Source organism: Macaca fascicularis, chromosome 4, assembly GCF_037993035.2.
Source record: "Macaca fascicularis isolate 582-1 chromosome 4, T2T-MFA8v1.1".
Taxonomy (NCBI): domain Eukaryota; kingdom Metazoa; phylum Chordata; class Mammalia; order Primates; family Cercopithecidae; genus Macaca; species Macaca fascicularis.
Window position 1 is genome coordinate 22,617,413 of NC_088378.1, and position 18,227 is coordinate 22,635,639.

The window sequence follows — 18,227 nt, forward strand, 5'->3', positions numbered from 1 at the left end:
TTAAATAAGGTCTTACATTTCATAGTGGCAGCAGTTTATAAATACAGGCTTACTAATTCATTGCTTTCTTTTATTCATTAGTTATGTTTTGGTACTTTATTTAAGTACCCGAGTGGATTATACTAGGTACTGCAATTCAGAAACACAGGCTGTCTGCAGGTGAGACACAAGTTTCACCTCCAGGGGTACACAGTTTAATTGCAACAAAATGTTTTGTTTTTGCTTTTGTTTTGTTTTGTTTTGTTTTGAGACGGAGTCTCGCTCTGTCGCCCAGGCTGGAGCGCAGTGGCCGGATCTCGGCTCACTGCAAGCTCCGCCTCCCGGGTTTACGCCATTCTCCTGCCTCCGCCTCCCGAGTAGCTGGGACTACAGGGGCCCGCCACATCGCCCGGCTAGACTTTTTGTATTTTTTTAGTAGAGACGGGGTTTCACTGTGTTAGCCAGGATGGTCTCGATCTCCTGACCTCGTGATCCACCCGTCTCAGCCTCCCAAAGTGCAACAAAATGTTTTAAAGAAGGAACGCTTCACTGTGGAATAAGGAAACAAGTGACTTGTTACCCAAAGAGCACAAGGAACCCCTCCACTGCTGAGTTGTTCACGTTTTCTTGGTTTATGCTTCAGGTAGAGGTAAGTGAAGCTTCAAATAATATTATGCCCTATAGCTTCAAACTGGAGAAAAACAGCCCTGACACCCCTGAAATATGCATGCATGCCTGAGCATGCACACACACACATACTTTTACCTTGCTCTAAATTTTTGCTCATGTACTTAGTAATAAAGTGTTATTTTTAGACTTCACAGCTCCAATATGGAAAGGTGTTTAGAGCCTGGATCTAGAAGTTTATGTCTTTCTTGAAGTTCCCGGGTCATAATAACCACAGTGAGGACAAAGTCACCAGAACAATGCCAAACCAGGAGATATGGCCTGAATTTGAAGGAAGACAAGTTTTTATCAGGAACAACAATGAAAGAGGTTGAAATCATGGAGTTATTATTAAGAGAAGTTGTGAAGTAGTTATTCCTAGTAGCCTCTAAGTAGCAGTTGATCCTAAATCACAAAGGTGTGTACTTTTCTAGAGATTCCAGACAAGATGATTTTGAGGGTTCTTATACTATGATTATGAAAACCCAATAACTACGTTTTAATGTAGTGCATTGTGTTTTTACCACTTAAGATGGCAGTGATTTCATCAGACAGCTTTCTTTTGGGAAGACTTCCAAACCAATCTTTGGGGGAGAAATTAATCTCTTTTTTGCCGAGCTGGTGGGGTTTTCTTTCCCCACATTGAATGTTTATATGGAAAGATATGAACCATAAGCATCTTTATATAAACACTTATTCTTTTTGCTTTTTATTGGCTGCATTGTAAGGAGTCATTTGGCCTAGAGGGAAAGGAGGGTAACATTCCCCATGTCAAACTACAACCAAACTTCCTTCTCCTTTCCCAACTCCAGCAGTAACCACGGAAAATCAGTGCAGCATCCCGGTGCATTTGCAGTGTGGTTTGACAAAGATCATAATGTTCTTGTCAACATAGGTAACAGATCAATGTTCATCTGTAGATTCCAGTGCTTTTTCTTACTAAGAAGTGATTAATATGTCTACTACAGCTACCTAGTTTTGTAAAGTATATAGTTAATTAAAGGGCAGGATTCAAAAACATGATCAACTCTATAAAAGCCCTGAGCTTACTCGGCTGTTTCTTGCAAACTTCAACCTGTGGGGTACAGAGACATTTGTTGGGTCATGGCATGCTTGCCTCCGGAGAAGATCGTTTCAAAGACTGGGCCTTTTTTTCAGGTAGCCTAGATGCAGGACACAGAGTCACTCATTTTGCCAAAGTCCCTTTTTGCCTTCCCAAACTGACTTTCCTTTCAAAAAACTATGTGGAAAATTAATGTGTAAATTTTCAATGATAATATTTTCTCTTTGTTTGGTTTTCCCCGATGATTTCATATCTATACTAAACATCCATCCCAAATAACTTACACAGGAAGTGGAGACCAAAGCTAAAACAAACTCACACCCATTTCTCTGGCAGCCTATTAAAAAAATAGCGATTAAAAATCAAAACATTAAACATAACCCTTTCTGGCAAGATAACTCTCCCCTAGGTTACATTGGAAAATTCTCCCCTACATTTACATGGCATCTTTGCTGTTGATGATCTTAGTTTTCATTATTGTGGCCTAACAAAAATGGATAAAGCTTAAAGACCAGCCTGAGCAACATAGCAAGACCCGAGCTCTACAAAAAATTTAAAACACTGGCTGGGCATGGTGACACATGCCTGTTAATTACTAGGGAGGCTGAGCTGGGAGGATGGCTTGAACAATCCTCCTGTAACTAGGAATTCAAGGTTACAATGAGCTATGATCGCATCACTTCACTCAGGCCTAGGCAACAGAGCCAGACCCTGTCTCCAAAAACAAAAAAAGAAAGAAAAAAGTTTGGCCGGGCGCGCTGGCTCAAGCCTGTAATCCCAGCACTCTGGGAGGCCGAGGCGGGCGGATCACGAGGTCAGGAGATCGAGACCATCCTGGCTGACACGGTGAAACCCCGTCTCTACTAAAAAAATACAAAAAACTAGCCTGGCGAGGTGGCAGGCGCCTGTAGTCCCAGCTATTCGGGAGGCTGAGGCAGGAGAATGGCGTAAACCCGGGAGGCGGAGCTTGCAGTGAGCTGAGATCCGGCCACTGCACTCCAGCCCGGGCGACAGAGCGAGACTCCGTCTCAAAAAAAAAAAAAAAAAAAAAGAAAGAAAGAAAAAAGTTTACAGATATTTTGACACCGCAAAGAAATCTCATAAATATCTCATAAATTGTGAGTGACCTGCAGGAAATGAAAGCCCAGTGTTGTTTCTTTTTACACCACTCCTGATGGGGCCAAACACTTTCTTTACACCCGTGAATGCAGTGTGTCGTGGCATGTGGGTGTACATCCTTCTCTCTCAAGACAAGACATAGTAGTCACCCATAATCTTGTAATCTCACATAACAAGGCATTTTGATCTGCAGTCCTGGTTGTTTTCTTTAAGCTAAATTTTATTTCTTTTATTATTATTATTGGTTTAGAGACAAGATCTCACTCTGTTGCCCAGACTGGTCCTGAACTGCTGGGCTCAAGTGATCCTCCCACCTTGGCTTCCCAAAGTGCTGGGATTACAGGTGTGAAGCACCGCGCCTGGCCCCTTTAAGCTGAATTTTAAAGGAAGTTAGAATCTCATTCTCTTACATTTTTGTAACCAAGAAATGAACTCTGACAGTAGAGACTATTAATATACTAATTATTCCCAGCATTGTATACTTCATGTGAAAGGCAGATGAAGAAAATGAAGAACCTGTCTTCTGTTCTACTAAAAGGGAAATTTAGTTTTGCTTAGTTGTATTTGTAATTGTCCTTTTGTTTTTAAGAATATAAGAATATAAAGAATATAAAGAATTGCAATAAAACAACATACGAGGTTGACCAATGGAACAAGTATAGTATAGCACTTAATAAGATGTAAAGATACTATTTTAAGTACCTTGTTTTAAAGTTAAGTAATGACAGCCTCCAGTTAACAAACCAAAAATAAACTCTAATCATTTCTTGGATTTCAGACATTTTTTTCTTTACAGAAATAATGTGATATATAGTGTTCCTTTTACTGGGTCAGCCAACAAAAGTATTTACGTTGATAAAAACAAAATACTTTTTGTAATCAAATATTCTAGTTCACAATGAAAAATAATTTTAAAGTGTGATTATTTAGCACAAGTAAACAAACTTTAAAACTACAACAAGATTTTTATTTTTCATGAAATAAACAATAGTGAGTAGAAGGAAATTTTGAGGATGTTCTTGAGAAGAACTTTTTGACACTTTAGAAGTTGATAGGGTGAAGCACACCTTAGACTTTCCTTTCACTTGATACTAATATGTCCCCAATCCTGTTCTCCCATCATTAGAGTTATTTTTAGGGGTCACAAATGGAACAACATAACGAAAGAATGAGGGATGACAGTGGAAAAAATAGAGGTAGAAAAGAGAGGAAGAAAGGAGAAAAAGGAGGAAAAGGTAGTAAAAAATGTTCTTGAAACAGCTGGCAATAGTTGGAAAAGTGAGACAAAAAAGTGCATGGGTTAAAGATGATAAAAACATTGCTTAAGGAAGAACCAAGCAACCTGAGAGTTCTGAAAATAGGGGAAATGGGGAATGCTTGGAATGTGTATGATTCCCCAGAGGAAACAAGGTTGAGAAAGACAGGAACTCGATTCATTCCCAAAGTGGGCCACTCGGTGACCATGAAACGCCTGTGCAGCCTGGTGCTCTCTTAACCAAGGGAAATGTGGGTTGGAGGAGTAACTTCAGGTAAAACCAAGGTCTGTGGAGATGGAGGGTCCATGTGCTCGGAAGATATATGTTCTAAATGTGGCAATACGTATTTTTTTTTGAGACAACTTTATTTATGTATCATTTAAATACCTTTAAAATCACCTGTTTTAAGTGTACAGTTCAATAATTTTTAGATGTACTGTTGTGCAACCGCCACCACAAACTAGTTTCAGAACATTTCTCTCACTCTAGTAAAATCTCTCCTGCTTCATTACACTTACTCTTTGTTCTCACTCCCAGTCCCAGGCAATCACTAATCTGCTTTCTCCATATATAGATTTTCTTTTTCTAGCTATTTTATATAAATAGAATCATGCAATGTGTGGTCTTCTGTGTCTGTATTCTTTCTCTTAGCATGTTTTTGATGCTATCCATGTTGTAGCATTGTCAATATTTATTTTTATTATTAAATGGCTTTCTATTATGCTTGAAGATAAACACATTTTATTTTTCTACTCACCAGCTGATGGTCATTTGAGTTATTTCCACCTTTTGGCTATTATAAGTAATTCTGCCAAGAACACTTGTGTGTTGAGGTCTTTGTGTGGATGCCTACATGCATTTCAAGCAAAACATAACGAAGAGATCCACCTGTTCATGAAAAACACAAATATTTAGGCCTGTTGTGTTCTACAATTCTAGGATCCAAAACTTCACATACACACTCTCCACATGGCAACCAGAATGGACTTTTAAAAACAGAAAATCAGATCACATCTCATCTGCTTAAAATTTCCCAGTGTTTTCCCATCACACTGAGAATGAAGCCTACATGCCTTTCCATAGCCACAGGACTCTACCTCATCTGACCTCAGCTGGCGTGTCTAACTTTATCTCGTAACCACTTCTCTCACCCTCAACTTCACTCATATTAATCTTGTTGCTCCTCAAACATAAAAGCTTATTCTGACCTCAGGGCTCATACATAGTCTATTTCCTTTGCCTAGAATACTTTTCCCTGATATTCATTTGACTCAGTCCTTCTCATCCAGGTTTCCCCTCAAATGTCATTCATGTAGAGAAGCCTTTGAAGCCTGCCCTATCTAAAACAGCAGCCCTATCTCTCACAATACTACCTTACCTTGTTTTTCTTGAGACGGAGTTTTACTCTTGTCACCTAGGCTGGAGTGCAATGGCATGATCTCAGCTCACTGCAACCTCCGTCCGCCTCCCAGGTTCAAGTGATTCTCCTGCCTCAGCCTCCCAAGTAGCTGGGATTACAGGTGCCCGCCACCACACCCGGCTAATTTTGTATTTTTAGTAGAGACGGGTTTCACCATGTTGGCTAGGCTGGTCTCAAACTCCTGACCTCAGGTGATCTACCTGCCTCAGCCTCCCAAAGTTCTGGGATTACAAGCGTGAGCCACAGCACCTGGTCCTCTGTTTTATTTTTTACTGAAAAGTCCGAAACTTATTGCTTGCTGACTATCTCCCAAACAGAATGCAAGCTCCACGGGGCAGGTGCTTTATCTTTTTCATTGATGTAACTCCAGCACCTAGCATATGGTAAATGTTCATTAAATTTGTTAAATTAATGCAGAAATGAAGAGCAGAAATTGGCCCTCGTTTTACAGTTCTGTACTTTATCCCTAGAATCTCTGAGAAGTCAGTTTGATCATGCAATGAATTCCGTGTGTAAATTTATATTTTTATTTATCTATTTATTTTCCAGTAAACCTTTTGCACTCTTATCAGTTTGTGAATTTCTAAGCCAACTGACCACAAGTCTAATACTGATAAATCATGAGCCAGATTTGGTCCTCACATCTATTTGTTTGATGTAGCAGGTATGTTGGAGCCTCATTTCCATTTCTTTGGCCCACTCCTGTTTCAGCTGCAGCTGCAGTGAGAGTTCCCCAGGAGCTCAGGCTCACCTCCTCATTGACAGGGGCACACCTCAGGCAGCTAAAGAATTATTCTATTTTTCAGCCTTGGGCCTCTCTTATGCCCCAGAGCCACTGGGCATGTGTGTGGACCACTTCAGGACCATGTTTACGTTCCCCAGTACACATATCAGCCATCAACCAACATGGGAACCACCTTCATCCACACTTCCTTCAAACGGAAAGCTCTGGAAGACATTTACACTTCCCAGAAGTCCCAGAAGAACTGATGCGCTCTTCCCTTCAGCAGAGACTTCAATAACACCTTCTTGTACCGACTTCTCCTCCTGTGTCATATTCCCTGCTCCCTTACTTCTGTTTTCTGGGATTACCTCCCCACTACACACAACCTGTAGCCAAGTCTTTGTCGCAACCTCTGCTTTCAGGGGTAGCCAAATTAGGCCTATGAGTTACATCATTAAAAAAATTTGTAAAATAATTGTTCAAATTTAAGCTTGAAATATTTCAAGTTAAATTCTGAGTTCTTAACTTCCTACTTTAGGATGCTGCATGTAACTTCATATGCAATAATTTTGATGGTTCTTATTTGGTAAGGAAAATTATTGTCCATTCGCTTATTTTCAAACCTTCAACCTTTCAGTTGTTCATAGGTTGTTTCAAGTGTTTTGTGAGGAAAATGGTCTCAAAACCTCTAGTCTGTTAGGAATGAGAAGAGATAGGGAATTCTTTCTACTACAGAATGTAGCAGAAAAAAAATTTAAGTTTTTTGCTTCATTAGATTTGCTGTGGAATGAGAAATCAATAAATTAATGACTACAGTGCTAAAATAAATAATTGATCAGTGCTTGTGAATATGATCTCCTCTTCATTACTAAACCAACTCAGCCTTATCATTTCCAAGCTAAGGTAATTGTAACCTGCAACCAGCAGAAGAACCAACCATTTTGTTTTAGTTTTGAAGCCTCATGAGTACAACTCATTCATTCAAGCATTTAGTAAGATTAATAAAAAGAGATGAATTGCAATAGTGATACATTCTTATCTGTTCACAGTATGTTTTGCTTATAAGAGTACATTATCTTCCCCACTTCAGTGAAGTCAGTTATTTGCAGTTCTTGTCCCAGGTATAGTTTTACATGCTGATCCCTCCCTTCTTTTATTTTTATTTATTTTTTTAATAGGGCTAGGATCCCACTATGTTGCCCAGGCTGGTCTGGAACTCCTGGCCTCAAGCGATCCTCCTGCCTTGATATGCCAAAATGCTGGGATTACAGGCATGAGCCACCATGCCTGGCCCAGATTTTTCCTTCTGATTAGCTCAGTTTACTTAAAAGCAACTCTTTATCCCTGAAGCAGTCTTGGCATTTGATCTTGTTTAGGATGCAGATTCCCCTAATACTTTGGAGACCATTTTCTACACTTTTGGTGATTGATACAATGCCTCAGTTTGCTTATGACTGAAACAATCTTGTAATTATGATTCCTCATTCTTCCGTGTCTGACTTGCAGACCATATCAAATTTGTCGTGTCTAACTATAACTCTAATACTCTCCTGCCCTTTTATACCCAAATCTTCAGAATGAATATTGGGAATACCATATTATACATGGATCTCTAACTTTTTGAATGATCTGAAGCTTTTCCTTTAAGGAAATACCTCTCTGCTCCCTGGCCGGACTCTTAATCCCGTGGCATTATGGTCCCTTCCACAGGAGTGAGTCCATCATCCAGACTGCTCAATTACTGCACTCCACCACCAGTTCCAGGATTGGTTGCTCAATCACTGCACTCCACCATCAGTTCCAGGATTGGTTCAGGGAGCCATACTGGCCCAACCAGCCTTGTAATTTTGCTGAAACCATTAGGAGAGAGGTTACATCTTTTTCTTTTCATTGGGATTGCTGTAGTTAAACATAAATCCAAAGCTGCTGGTGGCCATTTTTGCCAAAATATGGGGAATTTTTCTTTAAAGTTGACTCAATAGAAAGAAAAGAAAGGGCTGGGCATAGTGGCTCATGTCTCTAATCCCAGGGATTAGGGAGGCAGAGGCAGGAGGATCACTTGAGCCCAGGAGTTGGAGACCAGCCTGGGCAACCTATTGAGACCTCATATCCACAAATAATAAAAAATTAGCTAGACATAGTAGTGCTTCTCTGTGGTCCCAGCTACTAGGAGGCTGAGGTGGGAGGATCACTTGAGCCTGGGAGGTAGAGGCTAGAGTGATTGTTACCACACCACTGCATTCCCATCTGGGTAACAGAGTGAGACCCTGTCTCAGGAAAAAAAAAGAAAGAAAGAAAGGAGAAAGACAAAAAGAAAGAGGGAGAGACAGTTTAAAAGAAAGAGACTGAAAAAGAGAAAAAGACAAAGAGTAAAAGTCTCTGTCAAATGACAAAGGAGGCCAGGCGCAGTGGCTCATGCTTATAATTCCAACACTTTGGGATGCCAAGGCAGGTGGATCACCTGAGATCAGGAGTTCAACACCAGCCTGGCCAACATGGTGAAACCCCGTCTCTAGCCAGGCACGGTGGCTCACGCCTGTAATCCCAGCACTTTGGGAGGCTGAGGCGGGTGGATCACCTGAAGTTGGGAGTTCAAGACCAGCCTCACCAACATGGAGAAACCCCATCTCTACTAAAAATACAAAATCAGCCAGTGTGGTGGCGCATGCCTATAACCCCAGCTACTCGGGAGGCTGAGGCAGGAGAATCGCTTTAACCCAGGAAGCGGAGGTTGCAGTGAGCTGAGATTACACCATTGCACTCCAGCCTGGGCAACAGGAGCAAAACTCCATCTCCAAAAAAAAAAAAAAAAAAGGCAAAAGACAGGCATCATTTAAACCTCTGTGCTCAGCCACACCTGAAGCAAACAAGATCTGTCTTTTCCATTTTCTTAAACAAAGAATTTTTCTTTGCAAAATTACATGACTTATTTTTCTTAAGCAACTTTGAGATACATTTTTGTTACCTGCTCTTGGAAAAGGCCTAATACTTGCTATGTCTACTCGGAGTAGGATTGCTTGGGTTAGGCTATGTCCCTAGAGATGTCTTTGCTTCCTCCATGAAGCTTGTTATTACTAGGATCAACTATCTGGAGAGGAGGGAGGCCCTCAGGGAGCAACTCAGGGTGAGGGGACAAGGCTGAGTATGTGGAAGCTGCCATCCCTTTCTGGGTCTTAATGATGACAAGGCCAAATATTTGAGAATATGTACTTGCAGAAACAGACCTCAAGAAAGAAAGGAAAGAGCCCTGCAATGGGTTAAAAACTGAAGATGAATAAGCTATGCAATATATGTTAGAGTATTTAGTTTCATGGTCCTACTCTTAGTACTCGCTGCCATTTTGTTACATTCTAACCTCCAGTAAAGCTTAATTGGGCATCACGTCAGCCTCAGTTGAACTAAATGGTATGCAAGGAAGAACTGTATGTCCATATATGGGACAAAGCACTGAAAGCAGGGCATTAGTTTTTGCCTTTCGAGGCCTGCAGGTGATATAGTAAAAATAATCCCTGAGGAGAGTGTTCAGAGCTAGGAGTTGGGACTGTAAGGTCAACCTCCCCTATCAAGAAGAGATGCTCTCTCATTGACTACTTTGAAACATCTGGGTTTTATTTAATTAAGGAAAGCATAAATGTATCATGCCAATTGTATGAAAGCATAAAATTGGACATCTAAAGTAAGAAAAAGATTAACATCCCAAATTAGAAAAGCAACAATGCTCAATTTCTTTTATCTAAAAGTCTATGAAGACTTCCCACCACACTTTCAGATTTGGGAAGAGACCGCAGTGAGCTAGTTAAGGGCAGAAGAAACAAGACATAGATACATTGATGGAAGTATAGATACGTTGATAGAAGGGGGCTTCAGGGATTTTTGCTGGCAGGCAGGAAATCATTAGGAAGTTCCACTAAAGCTTGAACTTTGTGTCTTTTGGATGATGCGTCACCCTTGTTACTTAGAAGCATGCCCAGCACATAGTAGGCCGAAATGTAAGGTTGGGGCTATTTAAATTCTTCAGATTAGGATTGGGCCTAAGAGGCATAGACAGATTCTGAAGGTGGGACTCATGTGATCCAGCTGCTGAGATGAGGCAGAAGGAAAGCAGAGACCTCTAACCCAACTTGTTGGAAAAACAGCTGAAATTACGACATTCAGCTTATAAGCAATAATAGTCCAATGATAAATTTTTAAAATCCCTGTGAGACTAAGAGTGCTGCCCATTTGCTCCTCTGGTATAGCAGCAAGTACAGTGAAGGGCTAGCACCACAGCTTTATGGAGGGAATGGCCTTTATTTTCCATTTCCAAACCTCATATTTTGTTTTCATTGAGTCAATTATTAATACATTTCTTAAAAAGTTCCATGCATTTAAAGAGAGCTATTTTCCTCCTTAATTTTTTATACCAGCGGGAGATTGACCCTTACCATATTACTGGTAGGTGGATGAACATTTGTCTTTCTTAACTTTTAATATTATCAAAAAGTAAAACTCGCAAAGAAACATTTCATTCTGAAACCAATGTTAGTGCTGCAAAAATAATTTTTTGGAACAATATCTTATGATACAGAAGATCTATGTCATCCAGGGAGCCTCACTGCAAACAATACAAATGGACTCTGCCTGATTTGGGCAAAAAAGGATTTATTGAAAGGCTATTGGTTGGCCTGCACTGTCCAGGACAGCAAATGGGCTCAGAGGTTGTGCACCCAGAGATACAGCCAAAATCATATCACAAAGCTGGTCCTATGTGGACACTGCTGCTGCTGCCACTTAGCATCAGATGTCACAGCTGGCCCAGTTGACACTGTTGGCATTATGCATTGGATACTGCTGTAGATGTGGCTGGCCATGCTATCTTTAGAAACTAGACATGGCTGCTACAGTCACAAGCAGAAATGTTCCCTTCTCTCTTCTTATTTGCAAAATTAGCCCCCAATTTCAAAGTCCGTGGGTTTGAATCTAGAGTATATACCCATGTTGCATGGAGGACTGGAAAGTAAGTATCTAGCATTTTGGGCTTCTGGGGTAAATGGTGAGGTTTGACTTCCAGCAAGACTCAAAAGGAGGTGAGGAATTTCCCAAACAGAAAGAAAGGGAAAAAAAAAAACATAAAAACAGTGACCACTACAGTCCACACCTTTGACTGCCTAACTACATTTATTCTCTTCTTTATTTATCTTTACTTATGTGTCTACCTAATGTGATGCAGATATATCCAAAACAGCAAAAAACACACTCAACTGCTCTCCCAAGAGAAACCAGTATGTAATCAGTTACGGCATCCAGCTTCAAGTCCAGAACTTTTGGGTAATGATGTTCATTCATTTCCCAGTTCAATCATAATCCCATCTTGATATAAACTATAGATTACATTGTTCAAATTTATTACCACCACTTAATATAAAATAATGGACAGAAAGAAAATATAAAAGGAAAATTAGTTAAAATATAAATATGTGTCATATTTTACCAATTTAAAATACATTTTTCCAATAATCTACCATGTCTGAAATCAATCAATAGCATCTTATAATTGCTATCAACTGGGTGGCAATTGTGATGTAATTCTCATTGCCTTAGTAGTACCTTAACTGATTTTTTAGAAAAATTTTAGTGCATGCAGAAGAGTGACATGTGATGGAAATTTGTGTCTAAAACCCCAAAATCTCTCTCTCAAGGTATAAAATAAAAATTCTAAGTGAAAGCAAGCAGCATCACATCATAGTTCAGTGGGAAGTGTTTTTCTTTCATAGAAATAAAGGTACATAAATATGCATTGGAGAGTCAATGAAATATAGTACATAATATGGAAAAAAAAGCGGGGGCAGATACCACAATATGCGTTTCTGCAATTGATTACAAATTGGCAGTTGCCATATAGCAACAATTTCCTTATTTCACCAGCCATCCCATGTTCCCTTTCCCTCCAGTCTACATCTTGGATTGTCAGTATTCTTTCCCTGGTGGAGTGACCTAGACTGTTATTACTAAGGGATCAGAGCCAAAAGGTAGTCCTGTTTATGTAAGGTTGTTGAAATATTTCATTAAATTTTTATTGTAGACATGGCAGTGTGGAAGGTACCCCAGAGACCCTCTTTGTTCCACCCATACTCTTTCCTTCTAAACATTAGAAGCAACCCCATTTACTCTCTATAGACACGATCAATCATTTAATCCAATAGCGTAAACCATTTTTTCCTGCTTACCAAGTTTTTAGAAGATATAAGCATGGTCAAATGGCAATCTCAGTTTCTTATTCAATGGAATACTGTTTCTCCCCTGGTGGATGCATCTTTTTTTTGAGGTACTAAAACCTCTAAACCAGCAAGGTTCAGAATTACAGAAATGAGAAGCAAATAATTTGCAAATGGATCATTATAAGTAATAATGAGTGACCAACTCCTACTTCCACAGCTTGGTTTTTAGGATGTATTGTGGCTATGAGGGAAAAAGAGCAACAGTTTTGGTTGATATTTCAGAGCAGTGGCTCTCAAACTTTAATGTGCACCAATACTTTTTAGAGGGTCTGTTTAAACATCCGTTGCTGTGCCCACTCCAAGACTTCCTGATTCAGTAGTTCTAGGATGAAGCTAGATTATTTGCATTTCTCACAAGCACCCAAGTGATGCTGATGTCGCTGGTCTTGGAATCACCTTTTGAGAACTACTGGTTCAGAGAATATGTCACATTCTAAAGGACAGTGTCACAATTTTGCATTTTGTCTTATAGCTGTTTGTCTATTTCTAGTTAATAAACATATGGTAAGTCATAAGCATAAGCTCTACTGGTTGTTTAATTAAAAATGGGTGTCCAGATCAAAAGTAATGTGTACAAGGTACCATGATGGTGTGTAAGTAAGATGCCTTTATAATTTGTCATCTGAACTGGAGTGCTTTTGAGGGTGATGAGGGCTACTAATTACACCAGGAAAACAGCAGTAAACTGGAACTGACTTGGGCAAACCAGGTATGATCCCCCTTTGTACGAGGTATTTAGTATATACAGCATGGTTGTACTAGCAAGTGTTAGACAGGCATATTAGGAGACTGGGCACAGAGTGGTTCATGCCTGTAATCCCAGCACTTTGGGAGGCTGAGGTGGGCGGATCATCTCAGGTCAGGAGTTCGAGACCAGCCTGGCCAACATGGTGAAACCCCATCTCTACTAAAAATACAAAAATTAGCCTGATGTGGTGGCACATGCCTGTAATTCCAGCTACTCGGGAAGCTGAGGCAGAAGAATTGCTTAAACCCGGGAGGTTACAGTGAGCTGAGATCACGCCACCGCACTCCAGTCTGGGTGACAGAGCGAGACTCTGTCTCAAAAAAAAAAAAAAAAAAGAAAAGAAAAAGAAATGTTAGATAGGAAAATAAAATCCAAATCCAGAATAAGTAACCACTACAGTAAGGACGAATTTCTATCTCTTCTCTGATGATACACAGCCAATAAATTAACCTGCCTCCCTGTGGCTGAATGGCCTCCTGGAATATGACATCATGTCAGAGGTTCAAGATTTACTTCTGCTGCTATCTAGTTGGGCACTCAGCAGTGATAGCCAGCATTGGTGATGGAAAGTCCATATTGTTGAGCTTGTGCATACTCTGCATCCAAGTTGCTGTAGACACTTTTTTCGTGAGCCCATTGAGTGAGCCCCAGGATCAATGGGGAAGGAGACTGACTAACATTTGCAGGGTGGATTATTTTGTCCACCGGCTTACTAAGCCTCCAGAGGGCTTTTTGTTGTTGTTGTTGTTGTTGTTAGCAGTTAAGATATTTTTGACTTCAAAAAAATAAAAACCTTGGACAGTTGATATAAACAATTAAGAATTTGTTACTTCACATGTTAAAAAGTTCTCTAAGATACGGTGGCTCAAGAGGTAGTGGATTAGATGGCTCAACAATTTCATTAAGGATCCAGGTCCTTCCCATCTTTTCGCTTTGCAATCTTGAGCATATAACCTTAGCATCTTTCATAGTCATAAGTAGACTAAGGTGCTTCAGGAGACACATCTTCACACTAACATCTAAAGGCAGAAAAGGGGACTATCTATTGTTTGTATTTTAGTAGATAAACCCCCATTGAACTAACCCCACAGCAGACTCCCTTCAATTTCTCATTGGCTAAAATGGGGTTGTATGGCCCTTTTTGAGGCTCACAAGGGGAATAGAATCACCATGATCACTTAGACTCGCTGATTCATCTGCAAGGGTAGAGGTGTGGTCAGCCTTCTCTGGAGCATAAAGTCACATGGAGAAACTTGGACACCTGTACAAATCTGAAGTTTTGTTCACAAAGAAGGGGTATAGCTATTGGATTGACAACCAATGTTGTCACATTTATATGAATCCCAAATGTCTTCATATGATAGTCCCATTTTGAGACCCATCCAGATACTTGTCACCAGTCCTCTGGTCTTTTTCTTTCCACTTCCATGAAAATCTGACCAAACTATTTGTTACTGTCCATCAGCATTTCTCTCTTTGCTAGAAAAATCAAGGACGATGTACCACTCAAGCTCTGCATACTAGGATAATTTTCCTTCTCCACCTTCACTTTGGTGGGACTGAGTGGAACTGAGTAGCACTTCAGTAATCTATTTTGTACATTCACTTTTAGTGATGCCAGCTTACTCTCAGAGCTATATGTAAACTATGCTAGTTTTCTTCAGTTAACTGGTACTAGAGAACTATTCATGAAGTCGTGATGGCTGGTGGAGAGGTGGCGGTGTGGCATGAGGATGAATGCCAGGAAGAAAATCCATCAGTATGTGAAACTTGAGCTCTCAGGACATGCTCAGATGCACTCACGTATATACTATTTCCACTTGAGTATGTCTGACTTTACAGCTGGGTAGATCAGATAACATTCACTTCATGATAGGCAGCTTGTGTTTCATAGTCACCTGGTTTCTATCAAGGCCCAGTATTAAGCCAAGTGCTATTCCTTCAAAGAAGAATGAATGGCTACTCACTGAAGAAGTTACAGCTTTGCTCTAAAACCCTGACGTTCCTGCTGCAAACTTCATATTCAGTCTTTCTGCAGACTCATTTGATTTTTTAGTACCACCGGTCCCACTGGGTCCTAAGGGCCATATAAAAAAAGCTGCAGCCTGGACCAGCTGGAACCTTCCTCTGGGCCCTATTCAAAGCTGTCAGCCTTTCAGATCACTCAAAAAAAGGAGCTAAAGGTCATACAAAATGTGATATATGTTGCTTCTAAAATCCAGAGAACACCATCCATCATAGTACTTTTTTCTAGAGGTGAGAAATAAATTGTTCTTGACACTGAAAGGATAAATTCACGTCATGCAACACTGGATCCCAAGAAACATCACTGAATTATCATGAGATTTATTTCTACTTTCTGGCATGCATGGTCTTAATCTAAAATACTAGTCACTTTCTGTTCTCCAGAGTCATCATAATATTATCTTCAACACAGCCCTGGATGATATGACAAAGTTCCTTTAGAGCAACTTATGGCACAGAGAATAGAGAAGTAACATAACTCTGAGTTGAAAACATAGTTCTGCTGTTTTAGGTAAAGTCATACTACTTCTGATGTTCTTTCTCTCTTTGTTGAAGCAGAAAAAAAAAAAAAAAAAAGGATTGTCCAGATGAAAGCTGCAATCAATATCCCACAGTGTGTCTTGATTTGTTGTGATAAGGAGACTACATTTGAAAGATCATATATACTTGAAAGACAAGTTATCACTTGACTTAGCCTACAGTTATCCCCTGGAATTATCTAAGACTCATCCGTCTTTCTCACTGGCCAGCAGTTGAAGAGTTAAGTGGGGATGTGATAGGAAGCACAGTGACCTCCAGCTCTATGATTTCCCCAGGAATGTAGTGCAAAAAAAAAAAAAAAATTACAGCAATTTTTTCAATGAAGTATAACAGAATATTTTTTGATTTACTATTTTGACAATGAAGGTAACCCTCTGAGCTTTCACAAAGTCATTCTGAACCATGATAACTGTGTTAGACTCCATTCTATAGGTCAGAGGGTCAGTGTCAGAATTCTGTCAATTTGCTGAGGTCATTTTTACTAATAATACGTCCAGAAACTGAAAATAATCCCAGCGAGGGTTCAGGGGCTTATTAGAATGCATTTGTGTTCAGTGCAGTGGACCACTCTAAGTATTTTAAATACAAAGAGTCTTAAGACAGAGAATGAAGTGCTTACAAAATCACTGGAAGGACTAGAGAGGCAAGTATCAGAAGGGCACCATGGGCCAGGTGCAGTGGCTCATGCCTATAATCCTAACACTTTGGGAGGCTGAGGTGGGAGGATCACTTTAGCCCAGGAGTTTGAGATCAGCCTGGGCAACATAGCAAGACCCCCATCTCTACAAAAAAATTAAGTAATTAGCCGAGCATGGTGGCACATGCCTGACGTTCCAGCTACTCAGGAGTCTGAGGTGGGAGGATCACTTGAGCCCAGGAGGTCAAAGCTGTAGTGAGCCGTGATCACACCACTGCATGTCAGACTGGATGACAGAGCAAGACCTTGCCTCAAAAAAGAAAAGAAATAAAAAGACACCACCAGAACGACTGAGTTCAAGAACACAACACCAAAGCTATAGCCACTAATCCTGGAGGATTTTCCAATACTCAACTGAATTAGACACCTGGTGGGCTGCTCATCTGTTTTTCCTTGTAAATCCATTATATGTAAAAGATTTCTGGAGATGTTTGAAGGATGTATTATTTTGAATGCCATGCCAACTCTACTGCTACTATTATTATTAATATTATTATTATTTTTTTTGAGATGGAGTCTTGCTCTGTCATGCAGGCTGGAGGAGTGCAATAGCATGATCTCGGCTCACTGCAACCTCGCCTCGTGGGTTCAAGCGATTCTTCTGCCTCAGCCTCCTGAGTAGCTGAGACTACAGGCACGCACCACCACGCCCGGCTAATTTTTGCATTTTTAGTAGAGACGGGGTTTCACCATGTTGGCCACGCTGGTCTTGAACTCTTGACCTCAAGTGATCTGCCTGCCTCAGCCTCCCAAAGTGCTGGGATTACAGGCGTGAGCCACCGTACCGGGGCTCTACTGCTATTATTATAATGAGCATGCCCACCGTAAATTTGCCAGTTAGGTGCCATTATTTGCCCTTTTCCATCTTAGTGTCACTATTGAAATCAGGAGCCCTTTTCAACCACAGAATATTCTCTTTTTACCCCAGCACATGAAAACCACCAAAGTGCCTTTTAAGATACCTGTGTAATTCTTGAGCCCCTGTTATAAAAAAAGGTTTCTCAATTGGGGTTTCTATTAGGAAGGAGGAAGAGAAAAGGTCCATATGATGGAACATCTATTGAACCTAAAAATGTTCTCTCTCACCCAGTAGGCAGAGAAGAATAACAGTAATATAGCATTTTAGGGCTAATGCTCAATCTTGGAAACAAATGCATTAATATTTTGCTTTATATTTACTCTCCATGGATAGCTCTGCTTTGGCATAATAGGGCTTTTACTTTCTGGAGGAAATTCTATTCTTTTTTTTTTTTTTTTAATCATTCACTATGACTAATTGGATATATACCTACAAAATGACTACCTCTTATTTACCTAAATTTTAAAAATTTTGGCTGGACACAGTGGCTCATGCCTATAATCCCAGCACTTTGGGAGGCTGAGGTAGGAGGATTACTTGAGCTCAGGAGCTCAAGACTAGCCTTGGCAACATAGGGAGACCCCATCTATACAAAATATTTTTTAAATTAGCCAGGTGTGGTGATACACGCCTGTGGTCCCAGCTCCTCAGAAAATTGAGGTGGGAAGATCACTTGAGCCTGGGAAGTCAAGGATGCAGTGAGCCGTAACTGCACCACTGCACTCCAGCTTGGGTAACAGAGGGAGACCCCATCTCAAAAAGAAAAAGAATTAATTGCAATTTCAGTTACAAAGTAGTTGAAACAAGTGGGAGAAAAAAGTAGTGTGTGCATTTCTTTATGTAGACCTTTTGATAAAACCTACACTTTCTAAAA

The 18,227-nt window shown here is 40.2% G+C and overlaps 1 protein-coding gene across 13 annotated transcripts in view; it reads right to left on the bottom strand.

Moving 5' to 3' along the window:
- The window catches only part of CEP85L (centrosomal protein 85L), a 234,927-nt gene that overhangs the window by 209,236 nt on the left and 7,464 nt on the right, over window positions 1-18,227 (bottom strand). For 3 of the 13 annotated variants that reach the window (XM_074036940.1, XM_045391621.3, XM_074036937.1), the window contains exon 2: window positions 4,841-4,971. The exons of 9 other annotated variants lie outside the window; for them this stretch is intronic. The gene's annotated coding sequence lies outside the window, so the exon portion shown is untranslated. Of the gene's footprint in view, window positions 1-4,840; window positions 4,972-18,227 lie in introns of those variants that run through there. One more of the 13 variants, XM_074036936.1, reaches the window with a different exon arrangement.